Below are 18,513 nucleotides of genomic sequence, written 5' to 3'. Positions count from 1 at the left end.
CAGCATATTTAACCATAAAATATTTGACTAGATTTTTAGGAATGATGAAATACAGGATATTTTAACAGCATGAAAGTTGTAGTCATGTGATTATCATATAATCAAGTTGCTGTGAATGGTCAAGAGGTAGAATTGACTGGTCTCAGTTGCTAGGACCTACTCTTCATGTAAGACAAGACAAAATATAATCCATCAGGATTCTTTCTGATAAGTACTGTTTCCGGGACTATGAGCTACCTAACCTTGAGATTTTTTTTTCTAAGTAGAATTTATTGGTTTTTAACTTAACTGCCTAGCTATGTGATCTTGAACAATTTCTTGGTCTCTATAAGCCTCAGTTTATTATTAAAAAGGGGATAATAACACAAAAGTGACCCTAAAGCCTGGAAACATAATTTAGCAATTCTCTTGTAGAGAGCCATTTCAATCAGGAGATGTATGAATGTTCATGAGCAGTTTCGAAGAGCAGAACTCTACACATTTGTCCATTAATAGGAAAATGAATGAATATATTGAAAATGAATGGACCATGACTACATATACCAATGTGGATGGTCATCAAGAATACAATGTTGAGTGAAAACAAATCATATAATATATACTGTATGACCCTATTTTTATAACATTTAAAAATGTGTAAAAATCCTATTTAGGGTTTTATACATATCTGATAAAATCCTATAGAGCCAGAGGAATGATTAATTCAGAAGTCATGATAGTGGATAGTGGCTTTTTTGATGGGGAGTAGAAGAGTGTTCTGTGATCTTCAGAGTATTGATAATCTGCTTCTTAAGATATGGGGGTCCACAGGTATTTAACTTATTCATTTGTATGTCTTTAGTATTTATTTAACATATTAATATACATTTGATCACACTTATTTGTATGATACTTTATAAAAAGTCTATAGTGCTTAGAGGTGTTACTTTTATTATGAAATAACACCTTTGAAAAATATTTAAATCTCATGAATCTTCTACCCTAACAGACAAATTTATGTTTCTGTAAATCCCATTCAGATTTTCAAGGTTAGATTTAAATTTATCATCTTGCCATTTGTTTTTTGTTTGTCCCATATGTTCTTTGTTCTCTTTTCTCTCCTTTTACTCCCCCCCCCTTTTTTTTTGATTGAGATTTTTTTATGATTACATTTTATCTCTTGTTGACTTATTAGTGTTAAGAGTTCTGTTGCTTTTGTGACTGCTTTGGGGTTAATAGCATACATCCTTTTCTCATATCTACCTTACGTGGTGTTATACCACCTCACTTATAGTGTAAGAACATTTTAATAAGTTACTTGCGTTTTTTCCTTCCTGGCCATTGTTGCTTTAGTGGTTATATACTTTATTTCTGTATTAAGCTTGAGCCACATAATGCATTGTTAATTTTATTTAAACAATTACCTTTGAAGGAGATTTAAATAATGAGAAAAATATTTAACATTTATTCACATAGTACCTATTTTTAGTACTTTCATTGTATGGATCCATGTTTCTAATATGATGTGATTTTTTTTTCTGCCTAAAGGGTTTTCTTTGTAAAATATTTATTATAGCACATAGTGGATGATGAAAAATGTTCTCAGTTTTGTATGATTGAAAAAGTCTTTGTTTTGGGAAGCTTGGGTGGCTCAGAGTTTGAGCATCTGCCTTTGGCTCTGGGTATGATTCCATGCTCCCGGATCGAGTCCCACATCAGGCTCCCTGCATGGAGCCTGCTTCTCCCTTTGCCTGTGTCTCTCCCTCTCTCTCTGTCTCTCATGAATAAATAAATAAAATCTTAAAAAAAAAGAAAGTCTTTGTTTTACCTTTTATTTTGAAAGATATTTTCACTGGGAATAAAATTCTAGGTTGACAGTTTTTCTTTCAGTACTTTATAGAGATGGTGGTCCAGTGTTTTTTCAATTCGTCTTGTTTCTTAAGTCATTTGCTGTCATCTTATCTTTCTTTTTGTATGTAAGTGTGTTTATTTATCACTGATTTTTAGTAATATTATTACAATATTCCTTGGTTTAGTTTTTTTCATGTTTATTATGCTTGGGTTCTTTGAGATTCTTGGATTAATGAATTTGTAGTTTTCAACAAATATGGGGAAATTTGGTTATTATTTCTTCAAGTATGTTGTCCATTTATCTCCCTCCTGTCACTATTTTGAGGATGCAAATTATATGTATAGTAGGCTGATTGAAGTAGTCCCACTGCTCACTGATGTTCTGTTCATTTTTTAAATTCATGTTTCTTTCTAGGTTTTGTTTTGTAAAGTTTTTATTTCTGTGTCTCCAAGGTCACTCCTTCCTTCTGTCTGTGTGTAACTGCTGTTAATACTATTGTAGTTTTCATCTCACATGTTGTAGTTTTCATCTCTAGAAGTCTGATTTGGGTCTGTTTCATATCTTTCATGTCTGCTAAATATTTTGAATCTATAAAATACATTGTGATTGCTTTAATGTTCTAGTCTCTTAATTATAAATGTCAGAGCTGAGTTGGTTTAGATTGGGTTTTCTTCTTATTCTGGATCATATTTTTATGTTCTTTGGATGCTTGGTAATTTTGTATTGCATGCCAGATGCTATAAATATTATTATTTTTTGGGTGTTGGATATTTTCATTTCTCTATAAATAATTTTGAACTTTATTCTGGGATGCAGTTGAGTTACTTAGAAACAGTTGGATCTTTCAGGACTTGCTTTTAAGATTTATTAGGTAAAACTGAATAGTGTTCAGCCTAAGGCTAATAATTGTTCATTCCTGAGGCAAGACTTTTCTGGATACTCTATACAATTACTGTAAATTACTAAATTTTTATGTCAGGCTGGTGGGAGCAGGCACTATTCTTAGCCCCATATGAGTGCCTACCACATTTATCTTTAATCATTTTGGGTCTTTCTTTCCCTGATCTTGTGAAATTTTCTTATATGCCTATATTGTCAGTTATTAGCTAAATTCTCAAGGAGAACCCTCTGAAGATCTCTGTAGTTCTCCCTCTATTGGCTGTCTTCTCTCCAGAGAATTTTAACCAAATTGTCCTCACCAGTCTTTCAGCACTATTTCCTCAACCCAAGTTGTTTCCTGGACTCCTGATTTCCCCTATTCTGTATCATACTTTCTCCTAACACAGCTTCAATATGCCTACCGGTTTTGTTTTTAGTTTCTATTCTCTTTTTGGTAAACAAGAACTCCTTTTCTTGCAAGATCAGCTGGTCGTCGTCATCGTCGTCGTCGTCGTCTTCTTCTTCTTCTTTTTCTTCTCCTTTTCTTCTCTTCTTTCTTTCTTTCTTTCTTTCTTTCTTTCTTTCTTTCTTTCTTTCTTTCTTCTTTCTTTCTTTCTTTTCTCCTCCTCCTCCTCTTCCTCCTCCTCCTCCTTTCTTCTTCTTTCTTCTTCAGCATTGTACTGGTTTTCTCCGTGTTTGTCTTGTTCTTGATGGGAGCTGTTGGAAATGGTGAGTGCTTTTCTTGAGAGATTTGGCCTCATCCACAACCCAACAGCTAGTCCTTGGTACAGCCTGGAGAGCTCCTTGGAAACTGATGCGCCAACAGGAGGCTCCATCAGCCTTGAGCACTGGGATGGATTGGATTATTTTCTAAGGAAGAACATTCTACTCCTCCAATCTAACATTTCCTTGCAAACTCAAATGGGGAAATTGCTTTCCAAATGGATAAGCTCAAGTGAGAATAAAAAATACCCTTTACTAGGCAGCTAGGCAGTACCTTTATTAGTCAGTGTTAGAATAAAAACAAGCCCTTCATGAGGTAATAGAACCCTTCTTTGGACCTAAATCGATTTTTATGTTCGTTCTGCTTTTAATTGTTTCTGGAAAAGTGATTTGTAGTCCAAAGTGGCTTTCTGTGTTATAGGTGCTATGTTATATAATACTGTTCTTACTAAAAGGTCATTTTTGCTTGTTTTGATTTTTTAAAAAATTTCGGATCCAGGTTATGTTTATTTTGATTTTTCGTTTTATTTCTCCCGGTTTTTACAGTTTTTCTTCCTCTTATTTCTCCTGCTTTACCAACCCTCCATCATCTGCCAGAGGAATGGGAAGGAATGAGGACACTTAGTTTATTCTTTTTTAAAAATTTTCCAAACCAATTGGCTGGATATCTTCAGAAGAGTAACCTTTTCCCTGGTGAGTTTGTTACATAAGGTGGAACCTCATTAATTATAAATATGACCCTGTAGGAATCTAGGTTATGTTTATTGCTAAAGATTAAGCCTTTAGGATCTGTGTTGTCCATTTCTGATAACCAGGCTGAGCCTGGCTCATGAACAGGACAGCTCCTTAAAGAGGTACCTTGTTATGTAAGAAAGTTCTGTAGAATAGTGGTAACTAAAATCTCTTTTGGTAAAATGAGGTTGTTAAAGAATTTATATAATAAATCCAAGACTTAGAGATTTGAAGTGTATTGGCATGTTTTTTTTTTATTATTTTACTTTATTTTTTTCATCATGATAAGCGTGCTCTTTAATCTCCATCTCCTATTTCACCGCCACCCTCACACTCATCTGTCCCCCAGGCAATCATCAGTTTGTTCTCTAGAGTTAAGAGTATTTTTTTGTTTAAGATTTTATTTATTCATGAGAGACACGGAGAGAGAGGCAGGCAGAGAGACATAGGCAGAGGGAGAAGCAGGCTCCATGCAGGGAGCCCAATGTGGGACTCGATCCCGGGACCTTGGGATCATGCCCTGAGCTGAAGGCAGATGCTCAACCACTGAGCTACCCAGGCGTCCCAGAGTCTATTTCTCTTGATTAGTCATGTCTCTCTTTTCTTCTTTGCTTGTTTTATATCTTAAATTCCACACATAAGTGAGATCATATGATATTTGTTTTTCCCTGAATTACTTTATTTAGCATTATATTCTTTAGCTCTATAGTGTTGTTGGAAATGCCAGTATTTCATCTTTTTTGTAGCTGAGTAATATTCCATTGACTATACATAACATTTCTGCTTTATCCATTCATCTATACTTGAGCCGCTTCCATAGTTTGGTTATTGTAAATAATGCTGTAATAAACATAGGAATGTGTGTATCCCTTTGAATTAGTATTTTTGTATTTTTTGAGTAAACACCCAGTAGTATGATGACTGAATTATAGATAGTTCCATTTTTTGAGGAATATCCATGATGTTTTCCACAGTGGCTGCACCAGTTTGCACTCTTACCAACTGTACACAAGTGTTCCTATTTCTTCACATCCTAACACTTGTGGTTTCTTGTGTTTTTTATTTTTGGCATTCTGACAGGTATGAAGTGATATCTGATTGTAGTTTTGATTTGCATTTCCCTGATGATGAGTGATGTTAAGCACATTTTCATGTGCCTGTTGGCAATCTCTATGTCTTCTTTGAAGAAATGTCTGTTCATGTTTTCTGCCCATTTTTTAATTGGACTATTTGGTTTTTGGGGGCATTGAGTTGTATCAGTTTTTTTTTTTTTTATGTATTTCAGATACTGACCTTTTATCAGATAGTCCATTTGCAAATATTCTCTCCTGTTCAGGAGGTTGTCATTTAGTTTTGTTGATTGTTCCCTTTGTTGTACTTTCTTTTTGGGAAATAAGAACTTTTTCTTGCAAGCTCAGCTATTTTTAAATATCTTTTTTTGAAATAATTTGAATTTGCTGAAAAATTGTAAGAATAACTTCTGAGATCTCTTATCTATATTTACCAATTAATGTCCAGTCATATTTGCTTTATTATACTTGTTCTCCCTCTTTCTTTACTTTCCCTCCAAATGATATTTTTTTTCTGAACCATTTGATACTAAAGTTGCAGACATTATGCTCTTTTGTACTCCAATATTCTTCAGTGAATATTTTCTAAGAATTGGGATGTTCTTCCGCATAACCACCGAACAATGTAAAATTCAGAAAATTTAACAGTCTTCTTCCTGTGTTTCTCCTTTGCTATTTATACAGAACAGGTCACTTCTGACACTTGTAGTCATCAAATGTATGGGGATTTTTCCTACAGCAAATAATTCTGCTACACCAGCTGACTGTCCTACAATTCTATTCAATTCTGACACTGTCTACCTGAAGATAGTGTCAGAGTCCACAGTTAAGGCCCTAGTCCCTTGAGACAGCTCCTCACTTTAGTGCCAAAGGCAAGTGGTACATCTCCAGGTTACCCATAACTTCTGTCCACGTTGAATGCAAATCAGAGGCAGATTTGATGTTTTGCCAGAGCAGCTCACAGAACTCAAGGAAACATCTATTTATGTGTACTAGTGTTTCATATAATAAAGGATAGGATAAATGATACAGATGTTAGCCAGATAAACAGATAGGGCAAAGTCTGGGAGGGTCATGAGTACAGGAGCTTTTATTTCTATGGAGTTGATAAGCATTATCCTCCGGGTACACAGATATGTTCATCAATCTGAAAGCTCTCTGATCTCGACAATATTGAGATTTTTATTGAGTTTTCATTATGTAGGCATGATAAATTATTAACTACATTTCTAGCCCCTTTCCCCTCCAGAGAATGGGGAGATAAGAATGAAAATTCCAAGGTCTTAATCATGGTTTTGTTTTCCTGTGACCAATCTTGATCCAGGAGCCCACTTCATTAGAACAAAAAATATTCCTATCATCCAGAAAATTCCAAGGGACTTAGGAGTCCTATATCAAAAACCAGGGTCAAAGGCCAAATATTCACCTAGAAAAAATGGATAAATGCGTAGAAACATATAATCTTCCAAGACTGAATCATGAAGCAATAAAAAAATTTGAATAGACAGTTAACCAGCAAGATTGAACCAGTAGTCAAAAACCTTCAAACAAACAAAAGCCCAGGACTACATGGCTTCACTGGTGAATTCTGCCAAACATTCATAAAAGATTTAATGCCTGTCCTTCTCAAACTGATCCAAAAAGTTGAAGAGGAGGGATTGCTACTAAACACATTTTATGAGGCCAGCATTATCTTGATACTGAAACCAGACAAGGATACCATAAAAAAGAAGAGAGAGAGAGAGAGAGAGAGGAAGAAAGAAAGAAAGAAAGAAAAGAAAGAAGAAAGAAAAGGAAGAGAAAAGAAAATTAGAGGCCAATATCCCTAAAGAAAATAGATGCAAAAATCCTCAAGATTAGCAAACTGAGTTCAGCAATACATTGAAAAGATCATACACCGTAATCGGGTGGGATTTATTCTAGAAATGCAGCAGTGGTTCAACATCTGCAAATCAGTCATTGTGATATATTACATTAACAAAATGAAAGATAAAAATCATGTCATCACTTCAGTAGTTGTAGGGAAAAAAGGCACTTGATAGAATTCAAGATCCATTTATGATAAAACCTCTGAATAAAGCAGGTATAGATGGAATGCACCTCAACATAGTAAAGATCACATATCACAAACCTACATCTGACATTGTACTCAGTGGTGAAAAGCTGGATGCTTTTCCTCTAAGATCAGGAAAAAGACAAGGATGCCCACTCTTATCACTTTTATTTGACATAGTATTTATTAGAAGTCCTTGCTGGAGCAATTAGGCAAGAAAAAAATTAAAAAAATAAAAGGTATCCAAATTGTAAAGCAAAAGGTAAAACTTTCATAATTTACAGGTGACCACCCAGGCACCCCAACATTTTTTTAAAGATTTTAAGTAATCTCTACACCCATTGTGGGGCTTCAACTTACAACCCTGAGATCAAGAGTTGCTTGCTAGCCAAGCATCCCAACATTTTTTTCTTCAACACATGATCATGTTCTTTTCCCTTTGTAATTAGTAATCAGTGGTGAAATACTTTGTATGTTAAAATCCTTTTTCTCATCAAAATTTAACCAATAGTTTTAGCTCTGATGATGATTTTTTCTTGAATCAGTTGTTCCTAAGATGGTAAAATGCTTTTCAAAGTCTGTCATTTTCAACATTTATTAGATGTCATTCTGCTGTAAGTTTATTTTCCCTTATCCATTTATCAATCTATCATCTATTCTTACTGCCAGCACTTCTGACACCAAATGTATTTTCTACACCAAGCAATCATCAGTTCTCTGTGGATGTGTTCTATAAGTCAGTTCAATTCTGATACTGTCTGGAGTTAGCAAGACCCTATAGGTTAAGGGCTCAGTTACACGAGACTGCTCCCCGTTTCAGAGCCATCATAAGTCCAGACCTCCCATAATTCTGACCAATTGGCTATAAATCACAGGTTTCCACAATTGTTCCTTGGGTTCAGTAATTTGTTAGAATGGCTCAGGAGATAGGTTATTTACTATTACTGATTTACTATAAAGGATACAACTCAGGAACAGCCAAACAAAAGAAATGTATAGGACAAGGCATGGGGGAAGTGGTACGGAACTTTCATGCCTTCTCTGGGCATGTCACTCTCCCAGCACCTTGATGTGTTAAAAAGAAACCCTGAAAGTTCTCCGAACTCTCTAGTTACTATGGAGATTTAATTATGTAGGCATGATTGATAAAATCACTGGCCGTTATTGATCAACTCATTTTCGCCTCCTTAGAGGTCCTGAGGTGGGACTGGAAGTTTTCACCCTTTAATCGTGCGTGATCTTTCTGATGACCAGCGCCCATCCTGAAACTATCTGGGAACACCTCAGGCAAGAATCTTCTCATTTGTACTACCAAAGGCACTGTTAACACTAAGGAAACTGCTAGGGATTTAGAAACTCTTTTGCTGGAGAATCAGGAATGAACACCAAATGTTTATTATATCACAGTATCACTCTATCTAATGTATCTAGTTAGTATAGACTTGTTTTTTTTTTTTTTTTAGTGAATTACATTAGTATCTTAAGGGTTTATTTTTCTTTAAGTAAATTATAGTTCATATTTTTTCTACTTTGACATGACTTACTATGAGGAAATGAGCTAAAATCAAAACCAAAGGTCTTCTATTTAGTATTCTTATTTTTTTTAATTTTTATTTATTTATGATAGTCACAGAGAGAGAGAGAGAGAGAGAGAGAGAGGCAGAGACACAGGCAGAAGGAGAAGCAGGCTCCATGCACCGGGAGCCCGACGTGGGACTCGATCCCGGGACTCCAGGATTGCGCCCTGGGCCAAAGGCAGGCACCAAACCGCTGCGCCACCCAGGGATCCCATATTCTTATTTTTTTAAGAACAGAGATGACCTCAGATGTGTTGTCATTTTGAAGCTATACTGTAAGGATGCACATAATGAGAGGAAAAGGACAAATCTGAGCAATTTGGCAAGACCTCTGGGAACCTAGGGAAAGTCAGACTGTGAGATTTTAGTCCTATTTTCCCTTTCCCCAAACAGGAACAAATAGAACAATTATGTAAGCCTCATTGCTCCTTGGAGGACATTCTGAGACTCTCAGAAGGTTATGGATTCTTGGTTATCTTGTCCATGTAGCTGGGAGTTCACAGACCTACCAGTAACCTGACTTCTTTTTAAGTCTTTCTGCTTTGTTTCCTACTCTTAACTGTCTGGAATATCCATAATTGCTGAGAAGAAGAGAGAGAGGGAGAGAGGCATGAGAAGTTGTCACCGTTGCTGCTTGGGCAGAGCCTCCCCCACCAGAACCCTCGTAGTTTGCTTAACAATCTTCGGACTATGTCAAGTGCCCATTCCCAGCTCACTCAGGTGTATGTATGGAGTCATGATTTTCAGAACACATTCCTTTTCATGGAATGTCCTATGGCTAGCTCTCCTTGTAATAGGGTTGTTGGAGAGGGCATTTTCCCTAAGTCACTATTATGGATATAGTTTGCAAGATGTATCTGCATCCTAGTTCTTCACCCTTTCAGAACAGAGCCTTACACTGTCTATAGGCAATATATAAGCTAAGTGATTGACTTTCTGAGTTATTTTCAGAATATTAATATGTGATATTTATTTTAATTTAGTTTCAGTAATGCTGGTATAAAACTTAGACAAGGATTTTCAATAATCTAATATCTGGTATTCACTGAAAGTATTATGAAAGCATGATTGTTAATTAAGTGTGCCTCATTAATTTAGCCTGATTAAGAGGTATAAATATAATTGTATATTTCCTTATACTTTCGTGTTACTACAATGATATCATTTAGTATTTTCCATAAAAGAGCTATTTGGCACGTTCTTTGAAAATCTGTGTAAGACTAGACTGTTTGCCCTTAACATTTTCCAGAAGCCCAAAATTGACTTCCCACATTGTGTAATTTGCTTCTGAAAATTTTCTGCATTGAGTTTCACTTGTTCATGTGTTCTTGTAATTTAATATGACTGAAATATTAATAACTAATTGTTTAAAGTAGAATATTTCAGTTAATTCCATGTATAATTAAAAAATTTAAATACATTAACATTTCACAACAGTCTGTGATTGGGATTAGAACTGTTTGTGTTTGCTATTCAAATACTCAGTATAATATTTGATATTTGGATAAAATGCTATTTTCATATTAAGTATATTTGTTTAAAAATTTAGAGGGGATATACTAGGGAGCTTGGAAAATTTTCATTTAACAGAAAATTATTTGATTATTTTCAGATATTAAAAATACAGAACAGTTTTTTGGAATCTCACAGGCTTATATGATTTTGCAGGTTTGCATCCTTTAATGATATGTGTCTTTTTTCTGTCATACATAAAACATTTGATCTCTAGGTTTTGCTCAAAATAGAATAAAGGATGGGAAAAGTGAGATGAACTACCCTTTCAATTCTTTTCTAGAGAACATAAAACTATCCCATTTCTTTTAAGCAGACTGTCCCAAATGATTAACTTTATTTCACAAGAGGAAACACATCTTTATTTTAAAGTACAATACTTGGGATCCCTGGGTGGCTCAGCGGTTTAGTGCCTGCCTTCAGCTCAGGGCATGATCCTGGAGTCCCAGGATCGAGTCCCACGTCGGTCTCCTTGCATGGAGCCTGCTTCTCCCTCTGCCCATGTCTCTGCCTCTCTCTCTCTCTGTATCTCATGAATAAATAAAATCTTAAAAAAAAAAAGGTACAATACTTTCCTTGTACATTGCGTGAATTGTTAAATGTGTTGACTTTTTAAAAAGCTGCCTGACGGAATCAACTATTTACAACAAGCCCAGGCCAGCCAGAACTACTTGCGAAGGGCATATAGACTTACTGAAGATAAAACTACAACAAAGCAAGATTATTCTAGAGACATGAAGTCTGAGTTTTGGCTTGAGGAAATATCACTTTGAAATTACTCTGTAAGTAGAATTAAATAAGAGTTTGAAATATGTATTTAAAATGAATGAAGTTGCCATACTCAATAGAACTAATTGCCAAAAGATTTTAAAAACATTTTGGTTACTGTTGTTTTAAATGCTTTAAGAATGTTTGAAACTGAATTGTGGAACTGCCTTATAATGAAGGCTTTAAAAGAACATGGTCTTTCCTGGCTGTGAAAATGTGATTTTTATTATAAGTTGATTATGAGAAAGCTGTTAACTAGTGATATTAACCTATGTCTGACTGAAAAGATAAAATTATTTAACTGTCTGCCTATAAAAAGAAAATAAACTGTCAATGCCAAATTATGAATCATGCTTCTCATTGTTATGAACAACTGTAATGTAACAGTGAAAAGTTAAAATAGGAGTCTAGGATTCATAGTTATTTTCTGAATTCTTATTCTTTATTTTTTATTTTTTTATTTTATTTTATTTTTTTATTTTTTTAAATTATTATTATAAGTGATGGAAATGATCATTTAATATTAGGAGCATTCTAATTGTTTTATATTATCTATAGGTTATATATGTACATATACACACAAACTAGGTTATATATGTACATATGCACACAAACTATATGCTATATATGTATAGTAGTATAATTTTATGTATATACTGTATACCATGAGATATTCTTATACTATATTTTAATATACAGTACATATACTATATATTGTACAAGGTATGTGTGTATATATATATATATATAAACATAGTGTATGTTTGTTTATGTAGTGTGTGTGTATATAGAGGCAGAGACTGAGGCTGATAGATACACTGTATAGTGTATACTACTGTATAGTAGAGAACAGTGCATTTGTAGGCTATTTCTATTATGTCATATGGAGAAATAATTATATCAGTAGTCCTAAGTCTTTTGTTACAGCAGTTATCTTCTAAGTAGGACTTCTTTGCCATATATTTTAAGGTTGTACAATATAGAATTACTGGTGGCAGTTGTGTACATTTATCTTTTCATTTTAGCCCTCTACCTAACAGACTATTGTCAAAGGACACTATTTTTTTTTTTTTTTTTAAAGTAGGGTCCGGAAAAAAAAAAAAAAAGTAGGCTCCGTTCCCAACATGGTATGGGGCTTGAACTCAGGACACTGAGACTAAGAATCACATGCTCTGCTGACTGAGTCAGCCAGGCACCCTATCAATGGATACTTTTCAAAAGAGAATGTGATCATGACTTTTATACACATATAAAATGAATATATACCAAAAATTATATTTAATTCATTAATTAATGGTATTATATTATTACAGTTCAAAGTACCATATGTTTATAGTCAAATAAGGGAGGCTGAAATGAATGTACAAGTGAATGCAGAACAGATAAAACTGATCAGTATCTGCTGGACAATAATCAGGACCAATTTGCATTTCTATGGACATGTTTGTATTACTATCAATTTCTACAAGTTAGCTTCTCTCTCTACAGAGTTATAAAAAAGTCTAGTCAATGACAAATAAATGCCTGACTAGTCAATACACAGATTAAATTTCAGCCTTTCACAATTTTTCCCTAACTGTTCAGTACTGTTTTCGTCTTTGGTATTTTATATTAATTTGATTTGATTAGTTGCAAGAGAGACATTGTTTCATGCCTATCTATTTCAGTTTAGTCTTGTAAATTCTGTGAGGGCAGGTGCTCAAAAGTCCACGCATCTGTAAATCAGTAAAATGTTTTGGATGTAAATGCAAAATTTGAATGATTTAAACCTGTGTCCTGCTTCAGAAAGTAGAAGAAAATAGGGTTTTTATAAATCTAACATTCATTGTAATGGAGGAGTCAAGTTATTTGAAGGAATCTAACAATGAATACTTTTGAAAAGCAAGAATTCTCTTCTAATGGAATTAATTCCTCCTTGTCTTTTTACTTTATAAATGAGAGCTTTGTATATCACATTTTAAGTTGGGTGTAACTTTAACTCCAAAATAATTAGAAGCACTGAACCATGAATGAAGCAAGTATGGCATGTTATATTTATGAAATCCTCATATTGTATGATTTTGCTCCAATGCTTGCTGCTTTGCCAATCATTATACTTTCCTTTTAAAATTAATAATAATGTATTAGAACTTAGAGTTATATACCCTTCTCATTTTGAGGAATACTAAGTATGATGAGATAAACTCTACTTATATCTAGCAGTTAGACTGTGAGCCAATCAGGTAGTCTTGCGTAGGACGTTGACTTTTAAGGGAGTGCTGGATATTAAAATAGTTAGATTAGATGATGTAGATGATGGAGTAGTTTCAGCAGTATGTGTATAGAGAGTGGAGATTAAGTATTCAGTGGGTCTCAGGGCTACGGGGCCTGAGTTTATGGCTTAGGATTTTCATCATACTTTGCCTCCTTTGATTTCCTTTGCAGCCTGATCCTCTGGGCTTCCATTGATTCTATAATCTACTTTTTTTTTTTTTTTTTTTTTTTTTTTTGCCATCAGTTTCTTTTATGCTAAAGCTAGCTGGACTTGGTTTCTGTTGTTAAACAAAAGCCAAAATAAAACTCTAGAAGAAGAAACAATCAAGTACATGATTATGTTTCTAGTTATATGATCATTTCAAATTTACATAGGACAAAGTGAAGTATATATCATTTTATGTGGGAAAAATAGAAACAATGCCGAAATAATTAGGTTGCTGAATTGTAACCTAACAGATCACATGAATCAATTTATGGCATAATAGTATAACTATGAATATATCATTTTGAAGTATTGTAATCCATCTTTTACCTTAGAGCCACATGCCCAAGAATATCCTTTGAATATTTAAAACTTCTCTGGCATCTTAAAATATTAGCTGCTTCTAGTAATAGTGGAGTAGCTCGCATTGAACTAATCCTCCTGCAGAAAACCATTATAAATTCTGGACAAAATACAAAAACCCCACAACTCTGAAGGCACTGGAGAGTGACCATAAGCAGGCAGAAATGGAAGGGGAGTCAACACTTGGAAAGAGAGAATAACACTGCATAAACAAAAATGAGATTCTATTGCCAGCAGACCTGCATTACAAGACATGCTGAAGGGAGTTCTTCAGGTTGAAGGGAAGTGATACCAGATGGAAACTTGGATTTTCCAGAGGAATAAAGAGCACAAGAAATGGGAAGTATGTGGGTAAATGTATTTATTATTCCCCAATTCCTTTAAAGCACTGTGACCATTTAAGGTAAAAAATATAATACTGTAAAAAAAAAAAGTATAATACTGTATTGTGAGGCTTGTGGCATATGCAGATGTAATATCTACAATGATTATAGCATAATGTTGAGGAAGGGAAATTGCAAGGTTCCTGCATTTTCATGAAGTAGTACAATATTAACTCTTAGTGGACTGTTAAAAGTTAAGGATATATGTTGTTATCCTTAGAATAATCACTAAAAAATAATGCAAAGAGGGATTGCTAAAAATATGAGTTTAGCAGTTTACAGTATGCTGGCATGCAGCTGAATCCAGATTTCAAAAAAGGATGACAATTGCATTTAAATGATTAGATTTCAAACGATAATTTTTAAATAGGGTTGAAAATACTAGCAGCCTGTAAAAAGCACTGAATAATCCAGAAACTCTCTGGTAAATAATAATTATTCTTAACATTTATTGAGTGCTATGTATCAGCTTTGTGTTAAGCTCTTTATATATATTATCACGTTTATTCATTACAACATCCTTAATAGGGTAGTTGCTATTATTAGTTCCATTTTACCATAACTGAGGTATTAAATAATGTGGTTTTAAATATTTGATCAAGGTATCGTAGCTAATAAGTGACAGAGGCAAAATTTGAACCCAAAATACCTGACTTTAGAGCTTGTGCTTCTAACTACTATATTTCCTTAGAAAAATGACACCTTAAGTAAGCTTCACGCCTGACATATTGCAAATAAAATGCAATATTTGAATAAAATTAAAGGTGAAGTATTTGTTAAATTATGAAATATTAGAAAATGTCAGTTCCTATTTCTGATATTCTTGGCATTCTGTTTTCCTCATATGTAATATATACATTTCACTTTCTCCTATATAAACTTGATAATGATCATCTATCTAAGTGTATTTCCATGGTTAATCTCTGGGGTGGATAATTCCTATCCCAAATTCTCCCATTCTTTGACTTTATTTTGTTCTTTAGTGCTTCCTTTACTTTGACGGCCCCCTCTTTCAATAAATCTGGTTGGAAAACAAGTGCTTCTTATACCTTGGACTAGGAAAAATGAGGGAAAATTTTGTGATTCAGAGGCCACGGGGAAGAGAAAAATCAGGCTCTTATGGGGGGGGGGGGGAGGACATAAAATCATATTGAATGCCCTTGAGATTAATCATGTTTTAGTAAAAGTAGAATTTGAAAATGAGAACTGTAGATAATTGTGATCTTAGTCTTAGCTCCCAGTTATTTCTGTGGTTTGTTTTAGTTGCTGAATATTAAAGTAAGTGGTGAAAAATGCCCCTACTAAGAGAGGGGCAGAGAATCACAATACTACATGGTCATCCCTTTTCTTTTGTTACCTTGAATGGTTATAACTATGTATAGACACTCGAGGTTTAAGGTATGTGAAAAAGCCTGAAGGGTCTTTTGAACTGCTCATTAGCGGTACTTTCTGTGTTGAAGTCAGGTAACCTACTCTGAGGGACCAGTGAATAAACTGAAAATATGCTTGCTAACCACATCAACCAGAAGACACAAGTACCGCGGAGGTGGAGAGTTTGGGGGGTATTAGTTATCACATAAAACTATTATTTTTTTTATTTATTTTATTTTTTATTTTTATTTATTATTTATGATAGTCACACACACACACAGAGAGAGAGAGAGAGAGAGAGAGGCAGAGACATAGGCAGAGGGAGAAGCAGGCTCCATGCACCGGGAGCCCGATGTGGGATTCGATCCTGGGTCTCCAAGGATTGCGCCCTGAGCCAGAGGTAGGCGCTAAACCGCTGCGCCACCCAGGGATCCCTATTAGTTTTTTTTATAACTGCCTTTTTGTTTTTATATGTCAATGATAGCTCCAGTGCATGTATGCCTTGTCCATGTGACTTAGCAAATGTTTATAATCAGGAATTTAGGTATAGGTCCCAGCACCAAAGATAAAGAAGGAAGAAAGGTTGTGTTCATTTTCCAGAAGGATAATACTTAAAATCCTTGGGCCCTCCCATCTGTTTTTTCACATTGCTTCCTTGGGCTTCTCTCCATCCAGCTGGATCTTTGCATGACATAGTGTAGCTCTAACTAGATATATGTGAAATAATTCATAACATATATGAGGCAGAAAGGAAAAAAATATGTAAGTGCACCCTTCCCTGTCCAGTTTAAGAAATGGAACATTACCAGTGCTTCTGAACCACCTATAGGTCCCTTCACAATTTCATTCCCTCCCTTCCCATCAGAGATAACCACCCTGAGTTTTGGGTTATTCTCTGGCTTTTATTCATAGATTTCTCATTTATATCCTGTTTTGTTTAGTTTTGACCATTTTAAAATTTTATATAAATGAAATCATATATTTTCTGCAGCTTGTTCCTTTGCTCAATATAGTTGAGAGTCAGTCATGTTGTCTGCTGTATACTTTATTCATTCTATTAGTTACCTTTAGGTTGTTTTGTTTTTAACTATTTCAAACATTGCTACCATATACATTTTTGTACATGTCTCCCAGTACACATGAGAGGGTCTCATGGAATTTTTAAAGCTCTTCAGAGAAGAACTATCTCAGAAATCTGCTTAGTAGTAGTTTCCATAGTCAGAGACTTCTTCCTGTCTTCTAATTTAATTATATTATAGTTTGGGATGCCTGGGTGGCTCAGTGGTTGAGTGTCTGCCTTTGGCTCAGGGCGTGATCTTGGGGTCCCGGGTTTGAGTCCCACATCGGGTTCCCTGCAGGGAGCCTGCTTCTCCCTCTGCCTGTGTCTCTGCCTCTCTCTCTCTCTCTGTGACTATCATAAATAAATAAAAATTAAAAAAAAAAAATCTTTAAAAAAAAAAAAATTACAGGGCAGCCTGGGTGGCTCAGTGGTTTAGCGCCACCTTCAGCCCAGGACGTGATCCTGGAGACCCGGAATTGAGTCCCACGTTAGGTTCCCTGCATGGAGCCTGCTTCTCCCTCTGCCTGTGTCTCTCATGAATAAATAAATAAAATCTTTAAAAAAATAATTCTATTATAGTTTAACTTGTTTCCTTATGTTCTAGAGAGCATAGTGGTTGAACCAGCTTCAAAACTCTCAACTCTCCCATGACTGTGTAATTTTGGGCAAGTTATTTAACCTCTTTGGCCTCAGGTCCTCCTCATATGGTTGTTATAAGGATCAATGATGTAATCTATATAAAATACCTGAAACATGGCGAACATTTAATAAATATTAGCTATTGTTATTCTACCCATAATGGAAATGGAAAAAGCTTGTCATTATCTTCTTTTTTTTTTTTTTAAGATTTTATTTATTCATGAGAGACCCAGAGAGAGAGAGAGAGAGAGAGAGAGGCAGAGACACAGGCAGAGGGAGAAGCAGGCTCCATGCAGGGAGCCTGACGTGGGACTCGATCCTGGGTCTTCAGGATCATGCCCCGGGCTGAAGGCAGTGCTAAACCGCTGAGCCACCCGGGCTGCCCCTTGTCATTATCTTCTATGGGACACACATTTGTACGCTTAAATTTATTACTTCCCAGTCCTGTCCTTTGACAGCTTACTTATTAAAGATTTACTTATTTACTCTAAAAATTTAAACATTTACCTGATGCACGGCATTGTTTAAGTCACGGGCCAGTCAGCCACTAAAACTGATGTCTTTTGCCTTTAAGAAACTTAAAAGAGTTTAGTAGGGGTTAGAGAGATAAGATAAATAGACAAATATTGAATTTAAATCTGTTATTAGTGCAATGGGCTATGAGGAGGGTAAGAGCAAGGGAATGGCTCCTTGAGATGGAGGGACTGGAGAAAGCCCCTTTTAGCAACTGATATTTAAGCTACAATAAAAGCAAAGTAGAGAGAGGAGTGTTCCCTTCAGGGGGTCATCATGTGCCAGGACTTTCAGGTGGAAAAGATCCTAGTGTGTTGGGGGCCTAAGGGAAGCTGGGGAGGTTAAAACTTAGCAAGGTGAGAATGGTGAAATTGTAAAAATTAGAAGGATACACGGAAGGACTTGCAGGACAAGTAAAGGACAACAAAGGGGACTTGCAATGGATTTGAGGTTGGAGATGGACAGAATCCATTTACATCTTAAAGGATCTGCCTGCAGCATAGAGAAAGTATTAAATATAGATTAGTTGGGGAGGCTGTAATCAGTTTTAGAGGTAGCAGATGATGGCAGTGGAGATGGAG

The 18,513-nt window shown here is 35.1% G+C and overlaps 1 protein-coding gene across 7 annotated transcripts in view; it reads left to right on the top strand.

Annotated features, from left to right (window-relative positions):
- WDPCP (WD repeat containing planar cell polarity effector) overlaps nucleotides 1-18,513 on the top strand; it is a 448,174-nt gene that overhangs the window by 26,903 nt on the left and 402,758 nt on the right. Inside the window, exons 2-4 of one of the 7 annotated variants that reach the window (XM_072743079.1) lie at nucleotides 3,980-4,126; nucleotides 8,480-8,575; nucleotides 10,998-11,159. The exons of 5 other annotated variants lie outside the window; for them this stretch is intronic. The gene's annotated coding sequence lies outside the window, so the exon portion shown is untranslated. The remainder of the gene's footprint in view (nucleotides 1-3,979; nucleotides 4,127-8,479; nucleotides 8,576-10,997; nucleotides 11,160-18,513) is intronic. One more of the 7 variants, XM_072743080.1, reaches the window with a different exon arrangement.

This window comes from Vulpes vulpes, chromosome 16, assembly GCF_048418805.1.
Source record: "Vulpes vulpes isolate BD-2025 chromosome 16, VulVul3, whole genome shotgun sequence".
In the NCBI taxonomy this organism is placed as follows: Eukaryota; Metazoa; Chordata; class Mammalia; order Carnivora; family Canidae; genus Vulpes; species Vulpes vulpes.
The sequence above is the reverse complement of the archived record's forward strand: the minus strand, read 5'-3'. Positions and strand labels throughout refer to the sequence as shown.